The sequence below is a fragment of the Lissotriton vulgaris genome, chromosome 9, assembly GCF_964263255.1.
Source record: "Lissotriton vulgaris chromosome 9, aLisVul1.2, whole genome shotgun sequence".
In the NCBI taxonomy this organism is placed as follows: domain Eukaryota; kingdom Metazoa; phylum Chordata; class Amphibia; order Caudata; family Salamandridae; genus Lissotriton; species Lissotriton vulgaris.
In genome coordinates this window covers 461821206-461837059 of record NC_141697.1, presented here as the reverse complement: position 1 = coordinate 461837059, position 15854 = coordinate 461821206, and positions in this window count along the sequence as shown.

Here is a 15854-nt window from a genome sequence, read left to right as displayed (position 1 = left end):
TATGCCACCCATGGTCATCTACCCCGACCCCTCACTCTGCTGGCAATTTATATCTTACTTCAATTGAAGAAGGTACAGAGCTCATTGACCTGCATCACCTGGCATTAACCCTAACAACATTTCATTACAATGGAAAGCAAGACTAATGAGATCCTAAATTTCTAGTTTTATTTAATTTAATTTAATTATTTTAGAGTTTTTATAGCGCGGGCCAGACCAAGGGTAAGGTATCAGAGCACTTTACGATGAGAGCACAGAATGAATAAAACAGTTAGCAATGTATGGCATAGAAAGAATCAACAAGTTTTGATAAAGTTCGGTGGGTCGTAAGCATGAGGATTGTTCTGAGCAATAGGAACAGGTCATATAGGCGTAGGTGTCTTTAATGGGAGAGAGGAGGCAAGTTTGAGGATGTAGAACTGAAATGGTACAAGGGAGAGTTTACAAGAAGAATTTGCACATCAGGAATGATTTTGCTTCCCTTTTGAACAGTGGGGTGGAGGAAGCGAGTTCCATATTCTTGGTGCCACTCCTGAGAATTTTCTGTCAGCGTTATTTCAGCATGCTGAAACGCGTGGGATTCAGGAGTAGATTATCGGCACTCCTAAAATTTCGTATTCCTCCACATAAGGTACGTTTTTGGGATAGGTACTTGGGGGTATTGTGGTGTCGCGCTTTGTGAGTGCTGCATGCCATTTTTAGGTGGATTTGAGCTTCATAAGGTAGCCAAGAGAGTTCTTTCAGGTGTGGCGATATATGGTCAATTTGTCTAGATCCTGTTAGGAGTCTTGCTGTGGTGTTGAGACATGCTCTTAAAGGTGCAGTTGAGATTTTGAGAAGCCACGATAGGGTGGTGCATCTGTACTCCAGCCTTGAGATGAGATCTAGTGAAAAAACACACACACATATATATATATATATATATATATATATACACATACATATACATATATATATATATATATATATATATATATATATATATATATATATATATATATATATATTCAATGAAAAAACCATTGGTTATAGAACATATATAGTTAGGAATTTGCATTTACAAAACCTTATTTTACTCGCATAAAACCATTGAAATTCCATATATAGTTAGATGCGCTAACTATATATCGCGCACCCGCAATCCACTGCTGATGATGTCACATATTACATCATTCATGACATGGTCAGTGACATCACTGATGACATCTCAAATGACATCACTGATGACATCACTGATGACATCTCATTTGACATCACTGATGACATCTCAAATGATATCACTGAAAACATCACTGATGACATCTCATTTGACATTACTGATCACATCACTGATGACATCATTCATGTGATAATACGATGAACCTCTTCAGACTCTAATATAACCTTAGATACACTCAGTGTTAACAGACACTCACATACTGTCACTCATCCATGGAGTTACTCACACACCTAGTCAGTCATGCAAAGAATCAATCACACCTCCATTTGCTCAACTATACAGTTATACACACCTTACTTATTCAAACATATTCTAACACATATTTACTTTCTTATACAATCACTGATACAAGTTTTCAATGATCCATGCAGCCACTCACACATTCACTGGCTCTTATACACAGTAATTTATATATGTGAACTCTCACATGTACTGTGTTTTACATATGTACTTACTTTGACATGTAGCACTGAGATATCCATTCACTCACCAATACACACATGCACACAGTCATCCACCCATACAGCTGTGTCCACATGCAGTTTTGAACCTATACATCTAGTGATTCAACTGGTCACACATCTATGCACAGAGTCACACACTTCCCAGACACCCACACACACACACTCACTCTCCCATACAAATACTTGGGCAACCAATCAATAACCCATATCGTTACTCATATAGCTACTGATGCATGCAGCAGTTTACAGAACAACAGATATAATGATGCACAAATTAAGACAGTTTAGTCACTAACCCATGCACTCAGTGAGACACATTTAATCACTCACTCATACAGTCGGTCATGCAACTACTAACTCCTTCATCCACACACTTATACATCCACTCATTCTTCAATATGTAAGACATATTTTAACTTTACAGAAACATACAGTCACTGGATGATGTCATCAGTGATGTCATTTGAGATGTCATCAGTGATGTCATCAGTGATGTCACTGACCATGTCATGAATGATGTAATATGTGACATCATCAGCAGTGGATTGCGGGTGCGCGATATATAGTTAGCGCATCTAACTATATATGGAATTTCAATGGTTTTATGCGAGTAAAATAAGGTTTTGTAAATGCAAATTCCTAACTATATATGTTCTATAACCAATGGTTTTTTCATTGAATTTTCAAGGTTTTGTAAATGCAAATTCCTAACTATATATGGACTATAACCTATGGTTTTTTCTGTGAAGTTTTTTAAAAGCTAACATCTGTAGCTGTAAAATGTTTTCTACTTTAAAACCCAAAATATATTTTACATGTTTATTGATAATTTTTCGAAGGAAATCAGGAAGTGTTGACCACCAATTTGTCAGTGCGATAAAATATTTCGTTATAAATGAATCCTTATTGATAAACATTGTCTGCGCCATCTTGTCTTTTTTACAATGCCACAATTTTGTCGTGCACGGTAGCCATTTTAGATGCCAGGCCGGTCCCAGGCTATCACCTAGCCCCAGCTGTAGAGAATCCACACATACCAACCCTCCCGATTCAGGCGTCAGAGTACTGATTTCAGTGCTACTCTCCCGCCTCCCGATTCCTGCAACCAAAAACGCGGGGGTATATTACCAACCACTAGCGATAACTTCTTTAGAGACAAAAATTATCGCCGCACATCGGCGATTTTTATCGCAGATAAACCTTGCTATTAGCAAGGTTTATCGCAAATGCGATAAAAAACGGCCGCAATGCATGAATATCGCTGAAAAGTCAGCGATATTCATGCATTATCCAGCAAATGCTCTTAGCCATGTTATCCACCTCTCATTGGATAACATGGCTAAGAACTGCTCGCAAATGCGATAAGAAGCGGCCGCAATGCATCAATATTGCTGAAAAGTCAGCGATATTCATGCATTATCCAGCATATGCTTTTAGCCATGTTATCCACCTCCCATTGGATAACATGGCTAAGAACTGCTCATGGCCCCATGAGGAACGCTTTCCATTTAAAAAGGAAAAAATAACATTATAGAAAAGAATCGTTTTTAAACACAACATATAAATCAATTGTATACCTGCATTCAAGAGGAAATGACTGAAAATATCCTTGAGACACATGAAAGCGTTTTCTGGAATGCCCTAGCACCATTTTTTGGACATTATTAACATGGCTATGTAACTCCCATAATCAAAATCTAAATTTGCCAAGCGCAGGTGGGAGCGTATTTACAAGACACTTGCCCCATGAGGAATGCTTTCCATTTAAAAAGGAAAAATAACATCAAAGACACTCAAATGCCTTATAAATATGACCCAAAACAACCTATGAAGCTCTAGCAGTACATATGCAGAAATGTAATTGATTTCAAAAATTATTTTTATAAACAACATATCTGTTTCAGCTTACATAAGAGACCATGGACTGGGCTTCATATACAACAATAACTTGTATAACTGCATTCCAGAATGCTACACCGAATATGCAATTACAATTTCTCAAAGTAACAAAATCTATTTCTATATCACTACAGACAAAGCCACAGTTTAAAAACACAGCTTTCTTCATCATTTTCTCCTTAATTCATACTATTCTCTATCTAAAATAAATAAATCTTTTCTCACCTTAGCAAATACTTTTTGAGTTTTGAAAACAGTCTCAGAAATACACCAAATTGTCTTCAGCAGAAGAAAAAGGATGCACTCCAGAGTCTGCAGCTATTGAAAGCACAGAAATACAGATATTCATTTCACATATCTCTCATATTAGCCAATCATAACTCTTCCCTCACTTTTTTCAAATCAAAACCCTTCCCCCCTCTGCCCTCTCTGCCTTTTTTCCATAGCAACGACCTCCTGGAAGACCTCTCATGTTTGCAAATTCACACAACAATGTTTCAATTGAACTCTGAACTCTCAGTGCACCTGCGTATCCAGTGCAATCTTTCATTAAAAGTTTCTTCCTTGACCATTCAAATTACATCTTTCAAAGAACACATCCATGCACCCTAACTTTCTGTTTTAAGAAATGGAAATACACCAATCACTGCTAATGAATCATTAGCATTGGAAATCCACAGTTTTTTTTCTTTACAAACTCCTACTGTTTCAACTGCCCTTTCATTACCACACTTCATCTGACTGCAGCACAACCTTCTCCCACCATGTTTAACGTCTGGATTGTTGGACATAGTTACATCCACTGGGCTCAAAGGTATGCTGAGAGCAGAAATTTACACAACCTCAATTTACAAGATGTGGAAATTAAGTGGTTGGGCCAAAGAGGATTAAAATGTCACCAATTGATACCATTGGTGAAAACCTTTATGCATTTGCCAAAACCTCACCTGTTAATTGTGCACTGTGGAGGTAATGATTTGGGCACTTTGACAGGGGTAGGTCTGGAAATGCTTTTAAAGGACACCTTTGAGCAATTAATGGCACTTTTTCCTCAAACTGCCTTGGTATATTCCAATATATGCCAAAGACAGAAATGGAGGTGGTCCAACCAATTTTGTCCACAAATTGAAAAGTCGAGGAAGCATGTAAACAAATCTGTTTCAGCTTTCATGAGAGACCATGGAATGGGCTCCCTGTACAACAATAACTTGCGTTACTACATGCAAGATATCTACAGAGGAGATGGAGTTCACTTCTCAGATGAGGGCAACAGAATTTTCATTCTGAATTTAAGAATGTGCATTGGTACCTACTTATAAGTACCTAAATGTACCATAAACCCAAAAGCTCTTCTCAGAGCTACCCTTCATCTAATCACTCACAATTATTATTTTTTTCTAACTTTTTTCACTAATTTTCCACAAAATACGCTCCCCGGTTCGCTAACCGAAAGCTAACCTCGCGGAATTTTTAAAAAAAATGTTTTTTTTCTGCACATTTAAGCCTCCTCAGCCACCCTCAGAAAACCTAGGGGGTCAAGATAAGTCTACCGTGCCCCCTTCTACACATTCTGAACATTATTTGCCCTCCATCTTGTATCTTAATGCGACCGAAACACAAAATGGTGGACTCCCGGGACGCTTAAGGTTCGCTAACCGGGCCGCTTTCCAGAAAGCGGTCCTAAAAAAAGGTGGGAAAGTAATTAGCAGAAAAACGACTAGAGACACTCTCACCAAATATAGATTAGCTCATACTACATAACAATCCCTTTCATTCTCACAACTTTGATTGAAATTTCATTTAGCCATTTAGCCTGTAGACCTATCTAAATACCCTGAAGTAAATTACTTCACAAAACACATCTAAAATATTGGAATTGACAACCAATGAAAACTTTACTTTCATTTACAATTTTTATTACCTGATATTTGATTGGTTATATACCTGAATATATATAAAGGAAGAGAAGGAAACACTGCCATTTTCACTACTACTTCCTGAACTACATTTCAAGAGCCTTTTCACCTCCCTGTAAAGTTATTTGATAATTTGTAAGTGGCACTTTAAATTAATTTGTAAAAACGTTTATTGATAATTATTTACTGTCCCCCTGCTATAGTTATAGATACAGATAACCTCCTCTGTTACATTTATTGATTGACTTACACTTCTCTGCTATAATTATGAATTTACTTACTTTAACTTCACTGTTAAAAAAACGGAACTACATGTCTGAACTTAAACCCAACAGTGCCCTAACTCTTCTAATATAATTATTTTTTTTATGCAATTTACAGCAAAAAAATGGAAGGGGAGCAAGAAAAAACTAATGTTTCCTTCGAGATTACATCCGAAGACATTGTAACTGAAGAAAATGTGGATGAAGATTTTATGGATCAATCTTTTGACGAACAATTTATTCAAACCTTTCAAGAGACAGAAACATCCATGTTTGACGAGATACCAGATGATATAATGCTGGAAGTTTTAATGAACTATGAAAATAATAAATAATTTTTTTTTTTCAATCAAAATAAATAAATAAATAAAAAAAACGAACAAAAACAACAAATAATTAACATACAGTATTAGAAAAGTCTATCATTCTTTTATCCTTAAAGTACGCTGCCCAGAACGCTTTCCGGTTCGCGAACTTGGCGCTTACCACGCAAAAAAATATATATATTTTTTTTTTTGGACCCTCCTAGGCCCTTTTAAAACCTCCACATAAAACCTAGGGGGTCAACGAGGATCTACTATGCCCCCTTATGGTAATTTCCCCCTTTGTTTTGGCCTCCTCTTGTCTCTCGATCCTACCGAGAGACAAGATGGCGGCCGCTCCGGACTGTTTAGAATGTTGACAGACACCGGAGGGCCAATCAGCTTCGCATCGCAAAGTTCCGATACGCGAAATGTTCGCTAACCGGATCGCTGCCCGGAGCGCTGTTACAGATATATATCTTGATTTAAACGTTAATTTATCAAAATCCACTGAAGCACATATATTGAGACCTAGCAAAGGCACATCGGGCTAACAGTCCCTACAATTTTGCCAAGTTTCGGGAAAATCCATTCAGCCGTTCGGGCTAAAAGTGAGTCCAACCGCCCTATGGAAATTAACATGGGAAAAACGCGTTTTGGGACCCCCCTTTTTTCTCGGCCCCCCCTTGACGACCCCCCCCCCAAATTTCCAGGAGCTGCTCAGAAACAAAATGTGCCATTTTCCTGAAAATTTCAGCCGATTCCGTCCACAAACGCCAAAGTTATTAGACATAGAATTTTCAGAAATGCCATAGGGAAAAAATCCTAACTATATATACCTACTGGCGACCGCCAGTAGGTAATATATATATTAAACACACTTTCACCCCACGGAGAGAGGCCACTACACAATAGTAGTTCGAACTCCTTTAATTGCAGCTTGCCAGCAGGGATTTCAAACCAGCACACAGCAGAGAATTAGTTGTGCCAAACGCGTTTCAGAACCCGTGTTCTTTCTTCAGTGGCAAAGTTAAAAGTACTGCAGTTGGGAAAATCGGCATTTATCAATTGTTTTAGTCCTGCCTCAGTAGGCGTGGCCAAACACATGGCCTGCTGGATCTGGTAGTCATTATCTTTATTTCTCCAGTGAGTCCGTTATTTTACATTATTTCCCAAAGCATAAATTATAATTCCAAGTGGCACCGTGGACAAGGTTTGAATCACCTGCCTCTGCTTTGTAGATGCAATTGTCGAACATCGCGCTGATAGCGCCGTGCATCCTCTGAGCAAGCACCCCATGGCGCCTGCCTGGACCCGCTTTGGACACGGTGAGCCTCTCCCAACAGCAGCTGGGCGCAGCTGCTAATTAAATTAAACACACTTTCACCCCACGGAGAGAGGCCACTACACGATAGTAGTTCGAACTCCTTTAATTGCAGCTTGCCAGCAGGGATTTCAAACCAGCACACAGCAGAGAATTAGTTGTGCCAAACGCGTTTCAGAACCCATGTTCTTTCTTCAGTGGCAAAGTTAAAAGTACTGCAGTTGGGAAAATCGGCATTTATCAATTGTTTTAGTCCTGCCTCAGTAGGCGTGGCCAAACACATGGCCTGCTGGATCTGGTAGTCATTATCTTTATTTCTCCAGTGAGTCCGTTATTTTACATTATTTCCCAAAGCATAAATTATAATTCCAAGTGGCACCGTGGACAAGGTTTGAATCACCTGCCTCTGCTTTGTAGATGCAATTGTCGAACATCGCGCTGATAGCGCCGTGCATCCTCTGAGAGAGGCTCACCGTGTCCAAAGCGGGTCCAGGCAGGCGCCATGGGGTGCTTGCTCAGAGGATGCACGGCGCTCAATCCACGTTTGCCTACTTCTAATAATTTATAGAAATGTGCATGAATTATATGCCACTGGGAGCACCATACCACTTTGATTAGAAAGTTCATGTAAGGATAAAGTATTAAAACTGATTTACTTCATTTTTTTAGGAAAGCTCACGTCCTGATGATGATCTAGAATTGTTTAGATCGAAACGCCGTCGACCCAATCAAGGAAACTCCCCTACCCTACTGTATATATTTTTTGGGGAATACCCTTGTTTGTGACACCTTGTATAAAGTTGTTTTAACAAATGTTCACTTAGTCACTATAAGCACCTTGTCACATGTGTGAGCACCTGAAAAAATACAATTGAAAGAAAAAACCGAAATAAAGTACGTTATATGTATGCAACCTTACAAACACTTTCTCCCAGGATTTATTCCAGTACTATAGTGAAAACCTTAACACATTAGGACCTTTTGAGGCCACCCAAACCATTGTTTTTCATACTATTACTTCTACCCCAGGTTCTACTAATGGGGTACCCTTGTTCATTATAACTACACTAAGAAATAAAATAAGCATCTTTACTACAACGGACTAACGATTCCGGTTATTTGCGACTCCATACTTCCCCCGAAGCGGGGAACCTTGCTGAAATTGTTAGCAGTTGGGCTCAATGGCAGGAGCAACACGGCCAAAAGCAGCAGCGCCTAACGGGAGAGGAAGGGAGCCATACGGTAGATGATATATATATATATATATATATATATATATATATATACTACTATTATAAAGAGAGAACTGTGTCTTTTGAGCCAGGTAAACTCGAAAAGTACATCACCAATCGCAACACCCAATACAGCGTTGGAAAGGGGAGGTCCAGTAGATGGACATACGCTATATAACAAAAGATATATATACGTTATTTAAAAAATTTACTATAAAAAAAGTAGTCCCTTCGAAGTAGCGCCGGCCGTGTGCGCTAACCACATACGTGCTGACATCATCATCGGAGGACGGGAGCACGAGGAGGAGCGGCGGACAGAACCGCGGGGAGGAGCGGGGGACAACAGGGCGGGGAGGAGAGAAGAACTTAGCCACACTGGAGTGGCCTGAGGTACGTGAACCGCGGGGAGGAGGGGTGAAGTAAGGAGGACTGGACTGCAGCGGCGGCGGACAACAGCACGGGGAGGAGCGGAGAACTTAGCCACACTGCGGCCTGAGGTACGTGAACCGCGGGGAGGAGCAGTGAAGTAAGGCGGACTGGAGCGGGATGACAGGTAAACTTTAGCGCTGCAGCGGGCGTGTATACTGGCTTTGTTCTTTTGCAGCGTCGGATGCGTGACCACAGTGTTAGGGAGCAGGGCATGTGCGGATGATTGGGGGTACTGAAGGTGGCGGTGAACTTGGGCTGAGGAGGTGGTTGGGGGCCTGGGTTTTGGCGACTGGGAGCAAGCCTGATTGCCCCCGGACAACGTGGGATTGGAAGTGAGCCTGGGGTTAAGCAGAGTTAAGAATAAGTACCAGCCCCCAAAACTCTGCTTGAAAGTACGGGACCAGTGCAATTACATGTCAGCGGGTGAAATACCAGCAAGCCTGATTGCCCCCGGACAACGTCGGGGCAGGCTGCTAGTATATATATATATACATATAATCTTTGATAATTGAAGTGCAATTCCATGTGATCCTCAACAAACCCATGACTTTATTTTTGAGGAAGTTATCACTTTCCCTAGTAGATGGTTTTAACTTTGGTACTGATATCAAAAAGATTTGTCTCACCTCTCTTTGATGCTGTTTTCTCACATATCTGACCTTGCAGACTACACTTTCTAGGTGAATTTTCTCACTGCCCATGTTTGTGCCTTAATTAGATGGACTGCCATTGATAGTTAGGCCCTGGAAGTTGCACACCATGGGAGCTAATGGATTTGGAGTGAATGAGTCCTTGCCGACTTCTCTAATATTGTATCCAGCCCAACTCTGTTGGACAGAATCCTTTCTGGGGTGATATGACAAGTTCCACCTTTGGCCATTGCCTTCTGCATGTCTTCTACATTGTTCAAAGCAGGCACAATTATTTTTGGGAATAATTAGGGATGGATGGGACAAGGTACTTTTGCGTTCTTTGTAAGTTGTATTAGTTATACCTTCTTCTCTGTGCGTCCACATAGAATTTCTCATGCTATCACTACTAGGTGGGTTACTTGAGGCTTCAAGACGAGTATAGCTTGCAATGTTTGCCAAATTGTAAACCATTTCCTTCAACTCTTGTACCTTGGCTTTTAATTCATGGATTATCTTCAGGAGGTCTTTTAATAGGGGGCCAATCAATTATGGCAAATAATTGTTGGCTCAAAGTGAGTGTTGGTAGAAGTTGCATGTCAGGGGTAGTTGAGGTATCACTAGCTCTACTGCGACATGGTAAATTGCTGTGGTGCAAGGTTTCTTTACTTTATGAAATACCTTTGGAATACAACATGAACTTCCTTTAATTTTGCCATTTGGAATTATAAATGGATTTAGAATGGTTTCAATTTCATCAATTATGCTATCTATTTTGTTTAACATGCAGTTTTTAGACTCTAAAAAAATAAGAGGTTCTTGACTGAACCCGTGGCTTCTTCAACCGATTTGTGCCTCCCCATTTCTCCTGGGGGATACCTAGAGTAAAACTATACTTCCCAACTGGTTATAGTACAGGTACTTTAGGTAAAAAATAATGTTTACATTTATTCCACAAATGGAATAACTTATGGTCAGAAGGAAAGTATTTGGGATTCTTCAGCTAAATATTTCATTAGACATTTAAAAGTTCATAATAGGACAGTTTGATAGAAATACACATGCTTCTGCTAATTAAAATACCAAAATTCCTTAATATACAAACACAGCAGGATGGTGAAAAATGACACCCTATATAACACCTCTTTCAAACTGCTCTGGAATTGCCTAATAAGAAAGAATACTTTATACCTCTGGCTGTGAGCCGAATAACCTTCACATGTAATTTGCCACAAACGTTACTCTAGAAGAGAGAAAGGGAGGTCAAAAAGAGTCACCGCCACCCCTAGACCAAACAAAAATCAGCTAAACAACCACTCGAGCTTCCCCCGTCTGCACCCTACTGAGGTTCAGGGAAATGGCCAGCCCTGAAATGCCTAGACTGCCTGGAGGAGTTTGTTTCGTACCTCACCTCTAAAAGACAATACCAATTGTATAATTGCTGAAAAATACATTTGGTGTAGCAGTTTGGGCAATTAACAGGAATTTATGATCCAAAGTGATCAAAGGCGGGAGCTAATGAAGTCAATGATAGTCATTAAACGTTCTCAGAGAGTATTTCAGTGGGGGGAACAAAACTTTAAAAGCATTATTTCAAGAGCTCAACACTGCACATCATTTTTAAACGACAGCTACAGTGAAAGTTAAATTGAAGAATAAGAAGGCTCCCTTGTTTGGAAAGAAGATGACAGTACCTTGGATCTGCTAATTGGCGTTAGGAGGGTAGCCCAGCCAATCCTCAGACAGGCATGGACTGGCCCACTCTTGGCCCAAGTTTGGCCTGGGTGCATTCCTCACAGTGGCTATGCAGTGGCAATTTATGGCAGCTGGTGTGGCTGGGGAGGGGAACTTCTTCACTGCCCTCTCCCAGGTTGATGAACTGTGGGGGGTTGAGTCCCATAGTGCTGCTGGATTGTGTCCTGTGCCATGTGTATGTGGCTGCAATTTATGGCAACTGGTGTGACTGGGGAGGGGCTCTTCTCCACTACCCTCCCCCTGGTTGATGCACTCTGGGGCATGAAGTCCCCACCTGCATCTGAATTGCGTCCTGTGCTATGGGTATGCAGTGCCAATTTATGGCAGCTGGAGTAGCTTGGGAGGAGCTCTTCTCACCTTGGCTGGTGCACTCTGGGGTATGGAGTACCCAATATTAAGAGCAACTCCAGCAACTTCTGAACTGCTGTTCAAGTCCTTGTGCTCTTGTGTCCGGATGGTTGTAATGCCAACGTCATGATTTTTCAGACTCCACAGTTGTACCCCCTAGGCTACTACACACCTCAGCACGTTCCATCCTGTCCCTGAAGAAATATGATCACATCATGCCCACTTGATGGAACTGCATTGGCTCCCATTTCCAGCACATACTATCTTAAAATCCAGCTGCATCATTTTCAAAGCCATCAGAACCAGCACTCCTGGGGATCTTGCAGACAAGCTCACCATCTGTGGTTGTTCTTGGCACATCCACAGCAAGGCCACTATCACACTGCAGATTTATAAGTGCAAAAATCAAGACAACAGGTTTTTTTCCACCTATGCTATGCTCCCCTTGTACCCCCAGGGGCCAGTTAGATCTAATAGCCAGAGCTGGTTTGTGATCCCAGTCTGGCTTCCTCTCCTATTACTCAACCGATGTTAAGCTTGCCTCTGACCTTGTACAGTGCTCCTCCTGTCTTTTGGCTAGGTTTACATAATAGAAATACCATTTACATACATACATACATACATAGAAAAATGCTTTATTGGTTCATGGTTGTATTATGGTTGTGATATGTTTCTGGAAGCATTAATAAAATCATAGAAAGGCTAAAGTATTTTCAAAGTTATGTATCTAGGGTAATTTCTAATACTGACTATTGCAACACATTTCTCCCACCTTGCATTGATTTTGCTTCTTTCTAAGTCCCCCATTTGGTACTTAAAAATGTTCTGATTTTTACATATTCTGTATAGCTCTGCGATAGAAAGCCGTCATGGCATTGACTCCATATTGCTTAGTTTTTTTTATTCTGTAATAAAAGCCTTTAACTTTCCAGTGATCTGGAACTCAATTATTGAGTGGGCCCAATTAATCAATTAATTATATTTCATGATTTGTTTTACTGTCTTTGGAGGTGCCTTAATGTGAGGATACATTGCCTCATGAAATTGAGGTTTTATACCATCCCGATGCAGTGAATTGTAGGATATCCGATTAGGGATATTTCGCTCCGCGCTAACCTATCGGCAGCCTTCCCAGCCCCCTAGTCGGCACATAGAGGTGCTGAGGGAGCCCGGGGGAAGCGCTGACGCGCATTTGGTGGCGGCCATCTTAGGGGTAGGCTGTTGCATGGGTGGCAGTCTAGTGGTGCAGCTTCGCACCGGAAGGCCAGCGACGCCATACAACTGTGATCCGGCAGTGCCCTGATCAGACCCTCGCTTGCTCATTTCACCTGAGGCGGAAGCCGGGTGTGAGTGAATACTTAGCGCTGATGACTAGCGGTTTTAATTGTTTGTTGCTGCACATGTTTTTAACTTGTCAATTTTGTGCTAGTTACGAGTGTGAGTGTGTTGCCATGTTTGCATAGCCTTCTAAGCTGACTACTAGCTTCTGCACACTTTTACTTTATCCTCCACACTTTGCATCACCAGGCACCTGAGGGGGAAGACGGGTGACCTTAGAGCTCTTCTCAATCTTAAACCACTTCATTCTTACCTGCTTTCATTTTGCTCCGCGCTAACCTATCGGCAGCCTTCCCAGCCCCCTAGTCGGCACATAGAGGTGCTGAGGGAGCCCGTGGGACGCGCTGACGCGCATTTGGTGGCGGCCATCTTAGGGGTAGGCTGTTGCATGGGTGGCAGTCTAGTGGTGCAGCTTCGCACCGGACGGCCAGCGACGCCATAAAAGTAAGTGCCCTCCCCTCCGCGCTGCGGACGCGCGCTGCGGAGGTGCCTAAGGAGCGCCGAAGGAAAGCCTGTCTGCGCCCGTCAGCGTCCCGGAGGCGCCCGGGCACAGACCTCCTTCACCTGGGCTATCAGGATGACTTCTTTTTCTAGGGATGAGCTCCTGGCGCTAAGACATACCAATGGCTCCTGTAATGCGGTCTTTCCCAAACCATCCCGGCTGATCAACAAATGCTCTGCGTGTGGCTGGCAACCTGGTGATCGCCGCATTGCCTCTTTATCCCCTCCTTCCCCCAGTACCAGATGCATGCTACTTAATACTAGATCCTTAAGTAAGCATGCTGTCGACATTTACACCCTTCTGTCTGACTCCAGTCCGCAATGCTTATTCCTGACTGAGACCTGGCTAGGGGAGGGCTCGGGAACGGACATTGCCTGCGCCATTCCCCCGAGCTATGTGATCCACAGGAAAGATAGATGTAAGGGAAAGGGGGGTGGTGTCGCCATGATCATGATCTACCTCGGCTACCCTCCTAAACACCAGGTCCGCTGTAATCCATCAATACGAGCTATTTGACTATCTCGACTCCAATGAACCAGATCTCCTTTTCTTAACCGAGACCTGGTTCAAGACCGACTCCCGGCCCAATGTGCTTGCCGCCTTACCATCGACATATTCCGTCATTCGTGCAGATCGTCCAGAAGGCAAGCGGGGTGGTGGAGTGGCTTTAATAGCTCGTACTGATTTCAACTTTCAAATCCTTCCGTCCCCACTTATCACCGATGTTGACCTCCTTGTAGCTCGTTCTACTTCCCACAAGCCCCCCTCACTTTTGTTCTTATTTACCGTCCTCCCCAGTCCACCCCTTCGTTTCTCCCCGATATCCAGACCCTTCTGGCCACTTTGGTAGTTAATAATTCTTCTGTATTGGTTTTAGGGGATCTCAATTTCTGGCCCAATGACCCTCCCGAAAGCCCCCAATCTAAGGAATTCACCAGCCTCATGAAAAGTTTGAATTTTGTACCGCTCATCCACAGTCCAACCCACCTACATGGCCACATGCTAGATCAAATTTGGACACTGAACGTTCCATCCACTCCCCCTATTATATCCCCTTGCCCATGGTCAGATCACTCCACCATCACGCTCTCCCTTGCCCTAGCACCCCTGGTCAAACCCCCCCTTCCCAAAAACGCCTGGGTTCGGAAATGGGGTAAGGTAGACATGCCCTCCTTTTGTTCAGCCCTGGCCAAGACCTGTCCTGATCTTACCGGTCTGACAGCCGCCCCACAGCTGGCCGCAATTAACAATTGGCTCACGGTGGCAGGTGACGAATTCGCCCCCCTCAAGCGGCTCTCAGTTAAACGGGCCCACGCAGCCAATCGTTGGTTTACTTCTGACCTTAAAGTGAAAAAACTTGCTGCAAGAAGGGCCAAACGAGTCTGGAGAAGAACTTATGACCCTGCCCAAAAAACCATCTACTTGGCCGTTCTGCAAACCTACAAAAAGAGCATCCTGGAAGCAAAAGCTGAATACTACACCAACAGGATAATGGTCGCTGAGTCACAATCGAAAGAAATCTTCTCCACTGTCCATGAACTTGCCTCATCCACCAGAGCCACGGCAACTATTCCCCCGTCCCAATCCCTCTGTGACTCGCTCAACAAGTTTTTTATAGACAAAGTCGTTAAAATTAAACACAACATCCCTCCGCCCTCCTTCACCTTTGTTGACCCTTCCCCTCCCCCCACTACCGTTAAACTGACTAACTTTCCACTTTTAACCACTGACACCCTCCTCCCTCTGCTCCAACGGGTCAAATCAGGCTCTCCCCTGGATTTTGCTCCTGCCTGCACACTCAGGGAAGCTTGCTCAGCCTGCCCCACCCCCCCTTTGACCCTCCTTAACGACTCACTTATTCATGGTCATGTTCCCAGTTCACACAAATCGGCGGCTGTCATCCCAATCTTAAAAAAATTGGACGCCGATCCTTCCTCCCCCTCCAATTACCGCCCTATTTCACTCCTCCCTTACCTTGCAAAGGTTCTTGAAACTCACATTACTTATACTCTGAGCACTCACATTGAGGCAAACCATTGCCTCTCCCCTTGCCAAGCTGGCTTCCGTCCCCTGCATTCTACAGAAAAAGTGGTCATCTCAGTCATGGACAAGCTGCGTGAAGGCATTGACATCAACCTTCCGCAAGCCTTGATTCTCCTAGACCTATCCGCCGCTTTTGACACGGTGGACCATACCATCCTCCTTAACCGTGTCAAGGCGGCGGGCATAGAGGG